General features: G+C 35.6%; 1 protein-coding gene across 3 annotated transcripts in view; it reads right to left on the minus strand.

Moving 5' to 3' along the window:
• Positions 1-14,769, minus strand: part of PIK3AP1 (phosphoinositide-3-kinase adaptor protein 1) — a 135,824-nt gene that overhangs the window by 11,515 nt on the left and 109,540 nt on the right. For all 3 annotated transcript variants that reach the window (XM_074295956.1, XM_074295958.1, XM_074295957.1), the window contains exon 14: positions 12,415-12,570. The gene's annotated coding sequence lies outside the window, so the exon portion shown is untranslated. The remainder of the gene's footprint in view (positions 1-12,414; positions 12,571-14,769) is intronic.

Below are 14,769 nucleotides of genomic sequence, written 5' to 3' on the forward strand. Positions count from 1 at the left end.
CTCCTGTGGCTCTATAAAATAAGAGACTGGGACCAGATAATCTCTTAAGATTTCTTCCTGCTCTAACTTCTCAAATTCTTAGTTCAGAATGCTAAGGAGTACATAGCCTTTTATCTGTCCCCAAGTAAGGCTTGCCTTTAAGGGATGTCCTACTTTACATAGGTCAAATCTCATTAAGGTGAACTCCAAATTGTTCAAATTCCTATTCTGTGCTAGAATTTTATTGTACCAAATATAGTTCGAATAAGTGGGCCATTCACTAGGGTCCAGAAAGCCTTTCTTTTTCTTTCTTTCTTTCTTTAATATGGAGATTAGTTAGAAGTAGATACATTTTGAAGTTGCTTTTCCATAGATTCCAAACTATAATAATGTGACAGAATATTCAAACATTCCTATATATGTGTATGTATTATATGTATGTATGTATGTATCCTATTCAGTCATTCAGTTGTTTTCAATTCTTCATGATTCCACAGACCATATTATCCATGAAGTTTTCTTGGCAAAAACACTGGAATGATTTGCCATTTTTTTCTCCAGTGAGTTAAGGCAAACAGAGTTAAGTGACTTGCCTAAGATGACACAGCTAATAAGTATCTGAAGCTAGATTTGAACTCAGGTCTTCCTGATTCCAAGCCCAGAGCTGTATCCACTGAATCATCTAGCTATCTTATAATTATGTGGTACTTTAAAGTTGAAAAAGCACCATATATACATAAACTCATTTGATGTTCATAGCAATCATAGCTGGTTACTACACACAAATACTATTAGCTCCTTTTGGAGAGATTATGTGCCTGGCCAATGATCACACAGCCTGATATTTTAAATCTAATGTTCTTTTCACTATACTATTTTTCCCTTTAAGTTAAGAGTCTGTAGGTAATAATGATCATAAAAATTATACTATTCATTATTGATTGACCATAGAGTATATGGTTTACGTTAGTTTTTCTTTTTTTTTTATTAAATTTTATTTTTTTCATTAATCCTAAAATCCTCCTTTCTCCCATTCCCAACCCATTGCAAACATATAGTTAATCAAAACAAATTCCCTCACTAACCACATACAAAAGTAGATGCTTTGAAATCATTCTTTTCATGTTTTTCTCTTCATTGTCTCTTGTCACCAAAACAGTTTATTTGTTCCTTCTTCCACTTTTACTTCCTGATTTCAGAGTTTATGTTAGGATCAGGTTTGGTATACTTCTAGAGAGAATGTCGGAACTAAGTTTGTGTTTTCTAAATTCTGCTTCTAATTTCTTGAGGTACTGATGAGGTGTTATTCAACTATTTCAGGAACAGCTCAGGCTAGGGAACCTGCAGGTTTCCAGTGTTCTCAAAGAGATCCAAAGTGATCAAAGCAAAATCTGATTATTTTCCTTCTGGTTAGAGTTCCTAACCTGGGTTTGGGTCTGTACAATATTCCAGCTGGTTTGCTTCTGGCTGGAATTCCAGTAGACTGCTAGTGGGCCAAACCATTATCAGCCAATCAAAAAGTTGTGCTGCTTGAGAGCATTCCTGCCTTAATTTAAATTCCAACAAAAGTTTCATACTGGGCTAGTAGATGGAATTTAAACCCTCACTATGCTCTTGGGGCCAGAGCTGCTAATTTGTGTGTGAATTTGATCCTTGCTAAGGACACAGCCTAAAGCCCTTTACTGCTACTCAACCTGGGACTTAAGTGGGCTACTCAGTCAGCCCTGGTTCTATGAGCTGGGCCTGGGGCAATGAGCAATTGAGCTGCCAGTCAGCACTTAATCTTGACTCCTGCTTCTTAGGTTAGCCCTTCTGTGCTGGATCTGGGGTCTCTTCTTGCTCTGTGATAGAATCCTCCATAGCAGCTGTCCTTGGGTAGGTCCCTTCCTTCAGTGTCTGCAGGCCTCTTCCTCGCATTGGCCTTTGCCAGCCTAGGCTGAAATGACTCACTGGGAATGTTTTACTCTTCTTGGATTTCCTGATCAGGGCTTGGTCTGCTTTGTTTTCCAGATCTGTGTGAGTAGCGGTGGGGCAGAGCTCAACTGTATTGTTTCCTGCTTGCTACCAAGACTGTCTCTTCAATAGCAGCGTTGCATTTACCAATCTCTCTTTCCTGGCTAAGCCTTGTGTCATGTTCACACAGCAGCTGACTACAACAGGCATACCACCCGTGGTCATGAAATGGAAACTAAGTGGTCAAGTCAATAATATGCTCTTATCAGAAAGCTAAAAAAAAGTCTGTATCAGTAACTACGTATCCTGCAACAGGGAATGTTTTTTTGTCTACCAGATCACAAGGCCTACACTCCCAGAAATCAGTTCTTTTCCACCCAGGCACAGAATGATACCAAAATAAAAACACAAAGGAAAAATAATTGACTGTTGGACTATTGTGATGGCTTGCTAATTTGTTTTCTTGCTTCTAGTTTATCCCCATTCCAATTCGTTCTTCCTACAGTTGGAAAAATGTTTTCCTAAGATCTATGTCTGATTCTTGCTCAAAAGCCTTACATGGCTCCCTATTGACTTGGGCAATTAAGTGGCACCATAGACCTGAAGTCAGAAACTTGTCTTCCCAAGTTCAAATCCTGCTTCAGGTGCTTAAGATTCTCAAGACACAACTCTGCCTTAGTTTCCTCATCCATAAAATGAGCTGGAGAAGGAAATGGCAAACCACTCCACAATGGGTCAGGGATAGTCAGACATGCCTGAACAACCACAACATTGACTTGATGATAAAATAAAAGGCCTTGTATGTAAGGTTCTCTACAACCTAGTACCAAACTACTTTCACAGGTTGCCTGCACGTTATTCCCCTTTATTATACTATATTTCAACCAGACTCCATTTCCTCTTTTTGTGCGTTTGCCTGAATTTTACTCCATTCTCCCCCCAAATTGTGAACAGACTTTTTTTCTTGACTCTCCTTTTCCAAATCATCATCTCCTTCTATGTTCAGCCATATATTGTTTAGTCTGTGAAACCTTCTCAAGCATTCCCATTTCCTAATGCACTCTCTCTTCTCTAATGATCTTGTATTATTTGAATAACTCCATGATTTACTTATACCAAGTAGAATTGATATGGTTCGAGTGGTCTAGATTCCTGGTGGTCTAGAGGTTAGTGGCTATAAGAGAGTTGTTAACAATCCCCTTTGAATCGGCCACAGATTCTAGGAGTGAAAGAATTCACTCATTCCCAAATTATTAGTTGCAAAATGAAAGTTTATTGTTAGATAGAAATCAATTTACCAAGATACTGAATTCTACAGTGGCAGATCTATTGGAAAATGGAGTTTTGCACTGAGAATGCAGTTCTTAGTGGACAGAAGGGTTCTGATAGCTGAGTGGCCTACCAAGGCCCATCTGAAAAAAGACCTTCCTTGAAGGAAGCTGTTATATTGGGTCTTAGTGGGGGCTGGGATAGCCCAAGCAGGTCAGACCCAGTGAGGGCTGGGACAGCCTGGATCTCCTATTGGAATTAATACTTCAAAGAGGTGATTTTTGACCAGGATTTATAATTGAATCAAAGTCCCTGGCATCTTGGAAAGATAACTTATCTGGGGAGGATATGCCTTCTCCAGGAATGGTTGAGAATCTGAAAGGGATCACAGATCAACAAGAAATACCATTTCTTAAAGGGACCACAACCTGCTTCAGAATATGAAGGCAGGGATTGTTTCATTGTTGTCTTTGTCTCCTTTGATCTTACCACATAGTAGAAGGCTTATAGTTTGTTGAAGTAAATTGAATTTTCCTAACGAGAGCCATCAGCCTTTTCATTTATTCTGCCAAATTCAGTTATTTCCCTCTCTAGACTTTTGTTTGTTTTTAAATTCGGTAAATGTTTACTAAGCCTCTGCCACATACAAAATACTATGTAAAATGCATCAATTAAAGATTTTAAAAAGAATGTCCTTCCTTAACCTCACTAATATACTGTCCATTTATGGTTTTTTGTAAACTTTTAAAAAATCATCAACAAATACAAACATCAGGGTGGAGCCAAGATGGTGGTTTCTTTCTGACCTTTTTTACAATCCTCACAATAACTATGAAATCCAGCCTCTGAACTAGCTCTGGATGGGCAGAACCCACAAATATTAGGAGTGCAACAAATTAGCAGCAGCAGATAAATTTCAAAGATCGCCAAAAAAGGTCTGTTTCAATTGGAAATGGAAGGGAAGAGCCAGGGTAACCAGTACAAACGTCAGCACAAACAGCTCAGTGTCCCAGGGCAAAGAATTTGCAGGAAGAAACAGACCAGAGAAGGTCTGCTTCAATTGGAAGAGGGAGAGACACAGCTAGGCACCTGAAGATGACCACAAACACCAGCAGAGACAGCTCAGTGTCCCAGAGCAGGCTTAGGGTACCTGAGCACTCTGACCACAAACATCAGGGCACACAGCACAGAGCCCTGGGGCATTGCTGATGACTCCACATGGCAGAGCCAGCCCCAGGAGTGAATCAGCACGGACTCAGCAGCTGCCATTGCTTGGAAAACCTCTCCCGCCCTAAAGGCAGACCTTAACTTTAAAAAAAAAAAAAAAGAGTAAAAAAGTAAAGAGGACTCTAACAATTGACACCTTTTATGGCAAAAGAGAAGAACAGATTAAAGTCTCCAGATGAAGCTCCACGGGGTGAAATAACCTGGTCCCCATCACACAAGGCTCCCCTAGAAGAACTTAGAAAGGATCTTAAAAGAGAGCTTGAGGGAAAATGAGGAAAGGAAATGAAAGCCTTGCAAGAGAGTCTGGAAAAGGCAACACAGAATAAACATAGTGAAATGGAAAAAGCATATAACTCATCAAAAGATAGATTTGATAAACTGGAAAAAGAAAGGAACTCCAAGAAAAACAGAATTTGTGAAACAGAAAAAGAAAATTTCTCCCTAAAAAAAAACCAGAATTTGTGAAATGGAAAAAGAAAATAACTCCCTAAAAACAGAATTTATGGAATGGAAAAAAATTCCATAGAACAAAACAACTCATTCAAAAATTCAATTGGACAAATACAAAAAGTAGTAAAAAAAAAAAAAAGTAAATGATTAACACACTAAAATTCAGAATTGAACAATTGGAAACAAATGACTCAATAAGGCAATAAGAATCAGTCAAGCAAAACCAAAAAAATGAAAAAAATAGAAAAAAAAAAGTAAAATACCTAATGGGGAAAACAACCGACCTGGAAAATAGGTCTAAGAGAGACAATCTAAGGACTCCCTGAAATACATGGTTAAAAAAAGAACCTAGACACTATTTTTTCAGGAAATTATCAAAGAACTGCTCAGCTATCATAGAAATAGAAGGTAAAATAGACATTGAAAGAATTCATTGATCACCTACAGAAAGAGATCCCAAAATTAAAACTTCAAGAAATATTGTGGCTAAATTCCAGAACTATCAGACCAAGGTATAGCAGCTTCCACATAGCAGCTTCCACATTCAAGGATCAAAGGGCCTGAAATCTGATATTCCAAAAGGCAAAGGAACTTAGTATGCAGCCAAGAATAACTTACCCAGCCAAACCGAGTATTTTCTTGGGAAGAAAGAAGATGAACATTCAATGAAATAGGTGAATTCCATATATTTCTGACAAAAAAAAAAACAGAGCTAAACAAAGCTTGACCTCCAAATTTAGGACTCAAGAGAAGCATAAAAAAGTAAAAAGAATTCTTGAGAACTATATTTCTGTTATGGGTATACATAAAGAGTACACGTATAATTTGGTTTACTGTTACAATATAAAAAAAGGATCTAGAGGTGGAAAGGAAATTGTACAGATAAAGGGAAAAGTGGAGGTAAAAAGAGGGAAACTACATCTCACAGAGAGTCAAAGGAAACCTATTATATTGAAGGGAAAGAAGGGAGGGGGATAATCATAGTGTGAATTTTACTCTCATTAGAATTGACATATTAGGTTTACAGAGAAACTTCTCCCACCTCATTGAAAAGTGAGAGGGGTGGGGGCAGCTAGATGGCAAAGTGGATAGAGCACCAGCCCTGAATTCAGGAGGACCCGAGTTCAAATCTGGTCTCAGACACTTAACACTTCCTAGCTGTGTAACCTTGGGCAAGTCACTTAACCCCAGCCTCAGGGAAAAAAAAAGAGAGAGGAGAAAAGCAAAAAAGGGAAGGGGTAGGATAAATAGAAGAGAATACAGAAATTGAAAGGGAAAGGTTTAAGAAAAGGGGAGGTACTCTAAGGGGGAGGGAGGGATCCAAAAAAGGGAAGGTTATATGAGGCAAGTGATGCTTATAAGTTTAATAAAAAAAAATTTAAAAAATTAAAAAAATTAAAAAAAAGGAAAGAGAAAAGTATAATCTGGTATTAACAAGATGGCAGGAAATACAGAATTAGTAATCTTAACCATAAATATGAATGGGGTAAACTTCCCCATAAAGCAGAGGAAGATAGCAGAAAGGATTAAAAGCCAGAATCCTACAATATGATATGTACAGAAACACACTTGAAGCAGAGCAATACATAGAGAGTAAAGGTAAAAGGCTGGAGCAGAATCTACTATGCTTCAGATGAAGTCAAAAAAGAAGGGATAGCCATCCTGATATCTCAAATCAAACAAAAGCAAAAATTGATCTAATTAAGAGATAAGGAAGGAAACTATATCTTGCTAAAGGACAGCATAGATAATGAAGCAATATCAATACTAAACATATATGTACCAAGTGGTATAGCATCTAAATTCCTAAAGGAGAAGTTAAGAGAGCTGTAATAAGAAATAGATAGCAAAACTATAATAATGGGAGATCTCAACCTTGCACTCTCAGAACTAGGTAAATCAAACCACAAAATAAATAATTAAGAAGTTAAAGAGGTAACTAGAACACTAGAAAAGTTAGGTATGATAGATCTTTGGAGAAAACTAAATGGAGACAGAGAGGAGTATACTTTCTTCTTGGCAATTCATGGAACCTATACAAAAATTGACCATATATTAAAAGATAAAGACCTGAAATTCAAATGCAGAAAGACAGAAATAGTAAATGCATCCTTTTCAGATCATGATGCAATAAAAAAATTACATTCAATAAAAAGCCAGGGGAAAATAGACTAAAAAGTAATTGGAAACTAAATAATCTCATCCTAAAGAATGAATGGGTGAAACAACAAATCATAGACATAATTAATAATTTCACCCAACCAGACAATGAAATAATAAGATGACATACCAAAATGTGTGAGATTCAGCCAAAGTGGTAATAAAGAGAAAATTTATATTTCTAGAGGCTTACTTGCATAAAATAAAGAGAAAATCAGTGAATTAGGCTTACAACTATAAAAGCTAAAGAGCAAATTAACCCCCCCCCCCAATCAAACACTAAACTTCAAATTCTAAAAATAAAAGGAGAGATTAATAAAATTGAAAGAAAAAAAAACAAAAAACTATTGAATTAAAAAATAAAACTAAGATTTAGTTCTATGAAAAAATTAACAAAATAGATAACCCCTTGGTAAATTTGATTAGAAAAAGGAAAGAGGAAAATCAAATTGTGAGTCTTAAAAATGACAAGGGAGAACTTTCCACCAATGAAGAGGAAATTAGAGCAATAATAAGGAGTCACTTTGCCCAATTTTATGCCAATAAGTTTGATAATCTAAGTGAAATGGATGATTATTTCCAAAAATAGAGGCTTACTAGATTAATAGAGGAGGAAGTAAATTGCTTAAATAGTCCCATTTCAGAAAAAGAAATAGAACAAGCTATTAATCAACTCCCTAAGAAAAAATACCCAGGACCAGATGGATTTACAAGTGAATTGTATCAAACATTTAAAGAGCAACTAACTCCAATGCTATATAAACTATTTGAAAAGAATAGGGAATGAAGGAGTTCTTCCATATTCCTTTTATGACACAGACATGGTACTGATATGTAAACCAAGTAGGACAAAAACAGAAAAAGAAAATTATAGACAAATCTAATGAATATTCATGCAAAAATCTTAAATAAAATATTAGCAAAAAGATTACAGAAAATCATCCCCAGGATAATACACCATGACCAAGTATGATTTATACCAGGAATGCAGGACTGGTTCAATATTAGGAAAACTATTAACATAATTGACTACATCAATCACCAAATTAACAAAAACTATATAATCATCTCAATAGATGCAGAAAAAGCATTTGATAAACTCCAACATCCATTCCTATTAATATTAGAGAGTATAGGAATAAATGGACTTTTCCTTAAAATAGGCAGTAGCATCTATTTAAAACCATCAGGTTTCCCAGGTTATTTTTACCTTCTTTCTAAATCCTATTTTTCTTGTGTAGCAAGACAACTGTATAAATATGTATACGTATATTGTATTTAACATATTTAACATGTATGGGACTATCTGCCATCTAGGGGATGGAGGGAAGGAGGGGAAAAGTTGGAAGTTTTTGCAAGGGTCTGTGTTAAAAAAATTACCCATGCATAATGTTTTGTCAAGAAAAAGCTATAATAAAAGAAAAAGAAAAAAAATTGCAAACATCTAATATATAAAGAACTAAAAAGAGGTTTCTATATGAAACTGTGAACTAAGGTTATATAACAATCTGTTTTTAAAAACGTATATTAAATTTAACTAGGAAAAAACAAAATCTAATACCTTTTCTTCTCCCTAAACTTTATTTGGCTTACTGACGATATACCTTAAACCCTTTCATTTCCTTATCTCAAACCCAGCTCTGCTCTCTATCCACTACCTCTTTCCAGTAGTAACTAGATTAAATAATACATGCAATAAATTATGGAAATATGTATAGAAGAATTACACATGTTTAATATATATTAAATTACTTGCTATCAAAGGGAGGGCAAGTCAAGGAAAAAATTTGGAACACAAGGTTTTGCAAGAGTGAATGTTGAAAATTATCTATGCATATGTTTTGAAAATAAAAAGCTTTTTAAAAAATTACAGAGACACTTCATGCAGAAGGCTGTAAAGACAGCTAAACCAGATTTTGTTATATTGACATAGTAAAAACATTGGATTGGAAATTGGAAGACCTGGATATTAGTAAAGAATCTGCAACTAGGGGGAGCCAGTTGGTGTAATGGATAGAGTACCAGCCCTGACATCAGGTGGACCTGAATTCAAATCTGAACTTCAGACATTGAATACTTCCTGGCTGTATGACCCTGGGCAAGTCACTTAACTCTAATTGCCTAAGAGGAAAAAAAAGAATCTTCAACTAAGTTTTACTGTTTGATTTAGGACAAAAACATCACCTCTCTGGGCCTCAAACATCTCATCTGCAAAGGGGGGAATTGAACGAGACCAGTGATGTCTAAATCAAATAGAAACCATGAGCTACTAAACTCCATGAGGATCCCTGCTAAATAATCCCTGCCGAATTAGAAAATTACATGTTAACATCTATTTATTATCCTATTTTTATTTTGTTAAATCTCTCAATTGTCTTTATCTTTTTTACAACATGCCTAATATAATAATATATTTTGCATGATTGAATGTGTATAACTTATATTAAGTTGCTTACCATCTCAGGAGGGGGGAAATGAGGGAAGGCAAGAGAAATTTAGAACTCAACATTTTTTTCAATGAATATTAGCAATTGTCTTTACATATAATTAGAAATAATAAAATGACATATTCAAATATAAAATAAATGTTAAAGTTGTCTTTTTAAAATATGGCTCTACTGTACTCCTCTGAACATGGAGACCCACAGAAGTTCCTTCTATATTGAACATTCTACATTTCACTATATTCCCTCTTCCAAGTACCTTGAACTACACTATTTTTTTCAATCTTTATGATTTTTCATAGTAGTAATTTAATATGTTAGCTACTGAAATTTATTATTGCTTAGCTTCCTTCTGACTCTTTTATCACTTTTCTGATGAAGAGCATAAAGTTTATTGATGAAGAGGGAATGTAATCAAATGCATTGGTGAGACAGTATATCAAAACAGTTAATTCACAGCCTCACTAGATAGACTAATAAAGCCATAGTTCTTGTCTGCACAGTGCTATGAGTTGCCTATTATATCAGGCACTATATTCAAGTTTTCTGCTAAAAAACCAAGTTTCTTCATTAGTCTCTGTACAGCTTAAAAAGTTATTATTCTTGAAGTTCATACCTCACTGATTATCTCACTTTGTGTCTTAACTTTAAATTTATTCAAGCTACTTTTATATTCAAACCCTACAGTTTGTCATCTCTAAAATGGGTAGAATAATTGGTTGCCATGTAATCAACTTTGGGGAAGAGATGAAAGAAATAGACTAATCGTTTTGGGTCTAGACATTTGATTTCCCCTGTTCGGGGAAATCCTGCTGAACAGATTTCTTCCTCTGATGTAGATGGACAACCTATCTAAAATCTAAATTTTAAGAGAGTTGTCCAAGGTACTGAGGAGGTTACAACTTACTGTCACCTAACTGATATGTCAGAGGCAACACTTAAATTCAAGTGTTCTTGACTCCAAGGATGGCCCTTTATCCATTATGCCATATACTTTTTCCACAGATACCAAGTTAGTCCAAATATAGGCCATATCCTTAAAATGAGATTTCTTCAAAAGGAAACTATATATGTATACTTAAAAGTAATTCATAATCAAAAGATATATTTTATATGATTTGGATACTTTTTTAGGTCTTTTATTTCATTTTTTAAAACTATTGAATATATATATTTTTTCATGGTATTTTATTTTTCCACATACATGCAGAGATAGTTTTCAACATTCACCATAGTGTTCCAAATTTTTCTCCCTCTCTTCCTCCCCAGGATAGCAAGCAATCCAATATAAGTTAAACATTCTTCTAAACATATTCCCATATTTGTCATGTCATGCAAAAAAATCAGATCAAAGAAAAAAAAAACAAGCAAATAAACAATAACAACAGCAAAGGTGAAAATATTATGCTTTGATCCATATTCTGTCTCCATGGTTCAGGACCTCTTCAATTATGGTCTTTAGAAGTATTAATTTCTCAGGCAGACATTTTATAGAATAATTCATATCATCATGGAGATTACTTAAAAGACATGTTAGATGCACAAACAAATGTCCAATTTGGCTTAGGTATTTGCATTAGCTATATTTATATTTAGTAGTTCTAGTTACTCTCCTATTATTCTCATTTTTTACTTTCACAATCTATATTCATTCAGGAAACATTTGTTGAGTATCTTTTATGGATATGGTATTATTCTAGGCACAGTCCAGAATGTGCATATGTATAAAACAAATTTCTTCTCTGACAGCTTATAATCTAGTAAGAGATATTTTGAATTTTTTTGCTTGTTTTCTGTTTATTTAAATTTTTTAAATTTTATAATTATAATTTTTTGACAGTATATATGCATGAGTATTTTTTTAATAACATTATCCCTTGTATTCATTTTTCCAAATTTTCCCCTCCTTCCCTCTATTCCCTCCCCTAGATGACAGGCAATCCCATACATTTTACTTGAGTTACAGTATAACCTAGATACAATATATGTGTGTAAATCCAATTTTCTTGTTGCACGTTAAGTATTAGATTCCGATGGTATAAGTAACCTGTGTAGATAGACAGTAGTGCTAACAATTTACATTCATTTCCCAGTGTTCCTTCTCTGGATGTAGTTGTTTCTGTCCATCATTGATCAACTGGAAGTGAGTTGGATCTTCTTTATGTTGAAGATTTCCACTTCCATCAGAATACATCCTCATACAGTATTGTTGTTGAAGCGTATAGTGATCTTCTGGTTCTGCTCATTTCACTCAGCATCAGTTGATGTAAGTCTCTCCAAACCTCTCTGTATTCCTCCTGCTGGTCATTTCTTACAGAGCAATAATATTCCATAACCTTCATATACCATAATTTACCCAACAATTCTCCAATTGATGGACATCCATTCATCTTCCAGTTTCTAGCCACTACGAAAAGGTAGGTCTTTTATTTCAAATAAAGATTTTTAAAATATATTATTGTCATCTATGTTCTCTATCACTTTAAAGGCCTTCTTTCTAAGACCACAGTTACAGGCAATACTCAGGTTTATGCAAGTCAGCTTTTGGGAAAACATCCAGCCTACATCCTCACCAAATGCAAAATGTCTTCAACCCCTGGGAAAGACAATATAAGTATCTGAAATGCCCATTTCTTAGAGTAGGAAATGGGAAAGGAAGCAATTTTAAACTCATGTGCTCATCCATGACCCATCACACTTCTACGTATTACTACCTGTGTGACCTTGAATACAATTGGGATACCATTTCTTCATCTGAAAAATGAGAGGGTCAGACTAGACAGCCTCTGAGCTTTCTTCCAAATGGTCTCATGACTTAGACAGATACTGGATAGCCAAGTGTTCCTGACTTACTCAGCTGAACCAAAGAAAAAAGGCTGTCTAGCCACCCTCCAACTTCCTACCCCCATGCCCATCCCTAATCTCCCCTTACTTGATGTACTCGATGCACTTTCTGTTTTCCAGTCTCCTCGGCGTAATATGTTTTTTGGTGGCACGATGCTCTTCCTGGGGCCACTTTCATAGATTCCATACTCTACTTTTCCAGGTAATTGCTGATTGTGTCTAATAGGAACTGTGATCTCTAAATCTAGGATAAAAAAAGGATAATTGGGAAAAACTTTAAATATCTATCCTAAACAACAAGCATTTATTAAATATCTATTATGTGTTAGCCACTGCAGATATGAGAACAAAAAAGAAACATTCCCTGTCCTCAAGGAACACATTGCTTATAAGGGAACTTACATTCTATCATATTTATCATGCTTACAACAGACACTGTTGCTGCTGTTTATCCTGCATTTTCAAGACCATGACATCAGGGAGACGATGCTGTGATATGCAGATAAATTGGATTTAAATGAAAGAGACTGTGCAAAGTCACTTTCCCCTCCAGAACCATCTGGGTTCAGTGATCAGGTGCAGACTAGGATGACTGGAGATTGGCCATGGATGCAAAAAGAGGCCTTGGCCTTTTTAACTAAGGTCTTTAACAGATCTCAGTTTGACTGATATAACACTCAATCAGTAATTATGGCTAGATAAGAAAAGAGGAAGAGAATGGCCTCTTTTATCCACTCAAAATTTTTTAAAAGCACAGAGAATGAAGAGTTATCAAACTGTGCATACCCTTTGATCCAGCAGTGTTACTACTATATCCCAAAGAGATTTTAAAGAAGGAAAAGGGACCTGAATGTGCAAGAGTGTTTGTAGCAGCCCTCTTTGTAGTGGCCAGAAACTGGAAACTACGTGGATGCCCATCAGTTGGAGATTGGCTGAATAAATTGTCGTATATAAATGCTATGGAATACTATTGTTCTGTAAGAAATGACCAACAAGATGATTTCAGAGAGCCCTGGAGAGACTTACATGAACTGAGGCTCAGTGAAATGACCAGAACCAGAAGATCATTATACACTTGAACAACAATACTATATGATGATCAATTCTGATGGACGTGGCCCTCTCCAACAATTAGATGAGCCAAATCAGCTCCAATAGAGCAGTAATGAACTAAACCAGCTACACCCAGCAAAAGAACTCTGGGAGTTGACTATGAACCACTACATGGAGTTCCCAATCCCTTTATGTTTGTCCGCCTACATTTTTTACTTCCTTCACAGGCTAATTGTACACTGTTTCAAAGTCTGATTCTTTTTGTACAGCAAAATAACTGTTTGGACATGTATACATATATTGTATTTAATTTATACTTTAGGGGGCAGGTAGGTGGTGCAGTGGATAGAGCACCAGCCTTGAATTCAGAAGGACCTCAAAAAAAAAAATAGCAAATATTTTAATTGAAAAAACCTGTTGTTTAAGTTTTTTATGTATAAGAATGCAAGTGATAAAGTTTTAATCTCCATATTCATTCACTGTGCTCATTTTCATTTCTACTTTTTAATTTTCCATCTCCCGGGTTGGCTACTTGTGAGTTGGGTTCATCATTTGACATTTAAAGTCCTTCACTACCTGACTCTACCTCTCCTTTCTTTTTTATGATTCCTTAAATTATTCTGCTTTTCATTCTTTACAATATTTTTTTAAACAGTTATAATATCTAGTTCTTCATGACCCCATTTGGGAATTTTTTGGCAAAGATACTGGCAAAGGGCATTGGGTTCTCCAATTCATTTTACAGATGAGGAATTTAAGCCAGCAGCTATTCACTGATTTGTCTAGGATCATAAGGCTAGCATCTGATACCACATTTGAAGAAATGACTCTTCCTGATTCAAGGCCCTGTACGTAACTGAATCTTTACCTATGCTACTAGCCATACAAACTGAGCTTATAAAGAACATTCCTATCTATAAATTTTTCACGTGCTGTCCTCCATGACCTCTCCTTAGCTTCTAAAATCCCTTCAAAAATCAACTACCTGAAGTCTTTCCTGCCTCTCCTTCCTTCCCTACCAATCTCCCACTATATTGTTCTCTCCCTTGCTTGAGTATAAACTCCTTGAGGACAATATTTGCCTTTAAAACTCCAGGGCCAGGCACAGCTCTTAGTACACAGTAGTCATGTAATACTTTTTCACTGGCTAGGTCTCCATCTTTTTCAGCTCCAGCAGAGACAAAGGAAAGCCAGGGGTTTGTAAAAATCAAGAGATGCAGGCTAAATGTCCATGGTACATTAGGATTCTTAGATGAAAGGTACCTATACTCATAATGAAACCAAAGGATGAAGAAACACTCTAAAAAGAATCATGGAATTTAGAAAGGTTTCTTTAGGTTAAGACCTCCGCAAGCATCTTGCAAGAGATTTAGGCCTTTTTGATCACTTT

The sequence above is a fragment of the Sminthopsis crassicaudata genome, chromosome 2, assembly GCF_048593235.1.
Source record: "Sminthopsis crassicaudata isolate SCR6 chromosome 2, ASM4859323v1, whole genome shotgun sequence".
NCBI classification, from domain to species: Eukaryota; Metazoa; Chordata; class Mammalia; order Dasyuromorphia; family Dasyuridae; genus Sminthopsis; species Sminthopsis crassicaudata.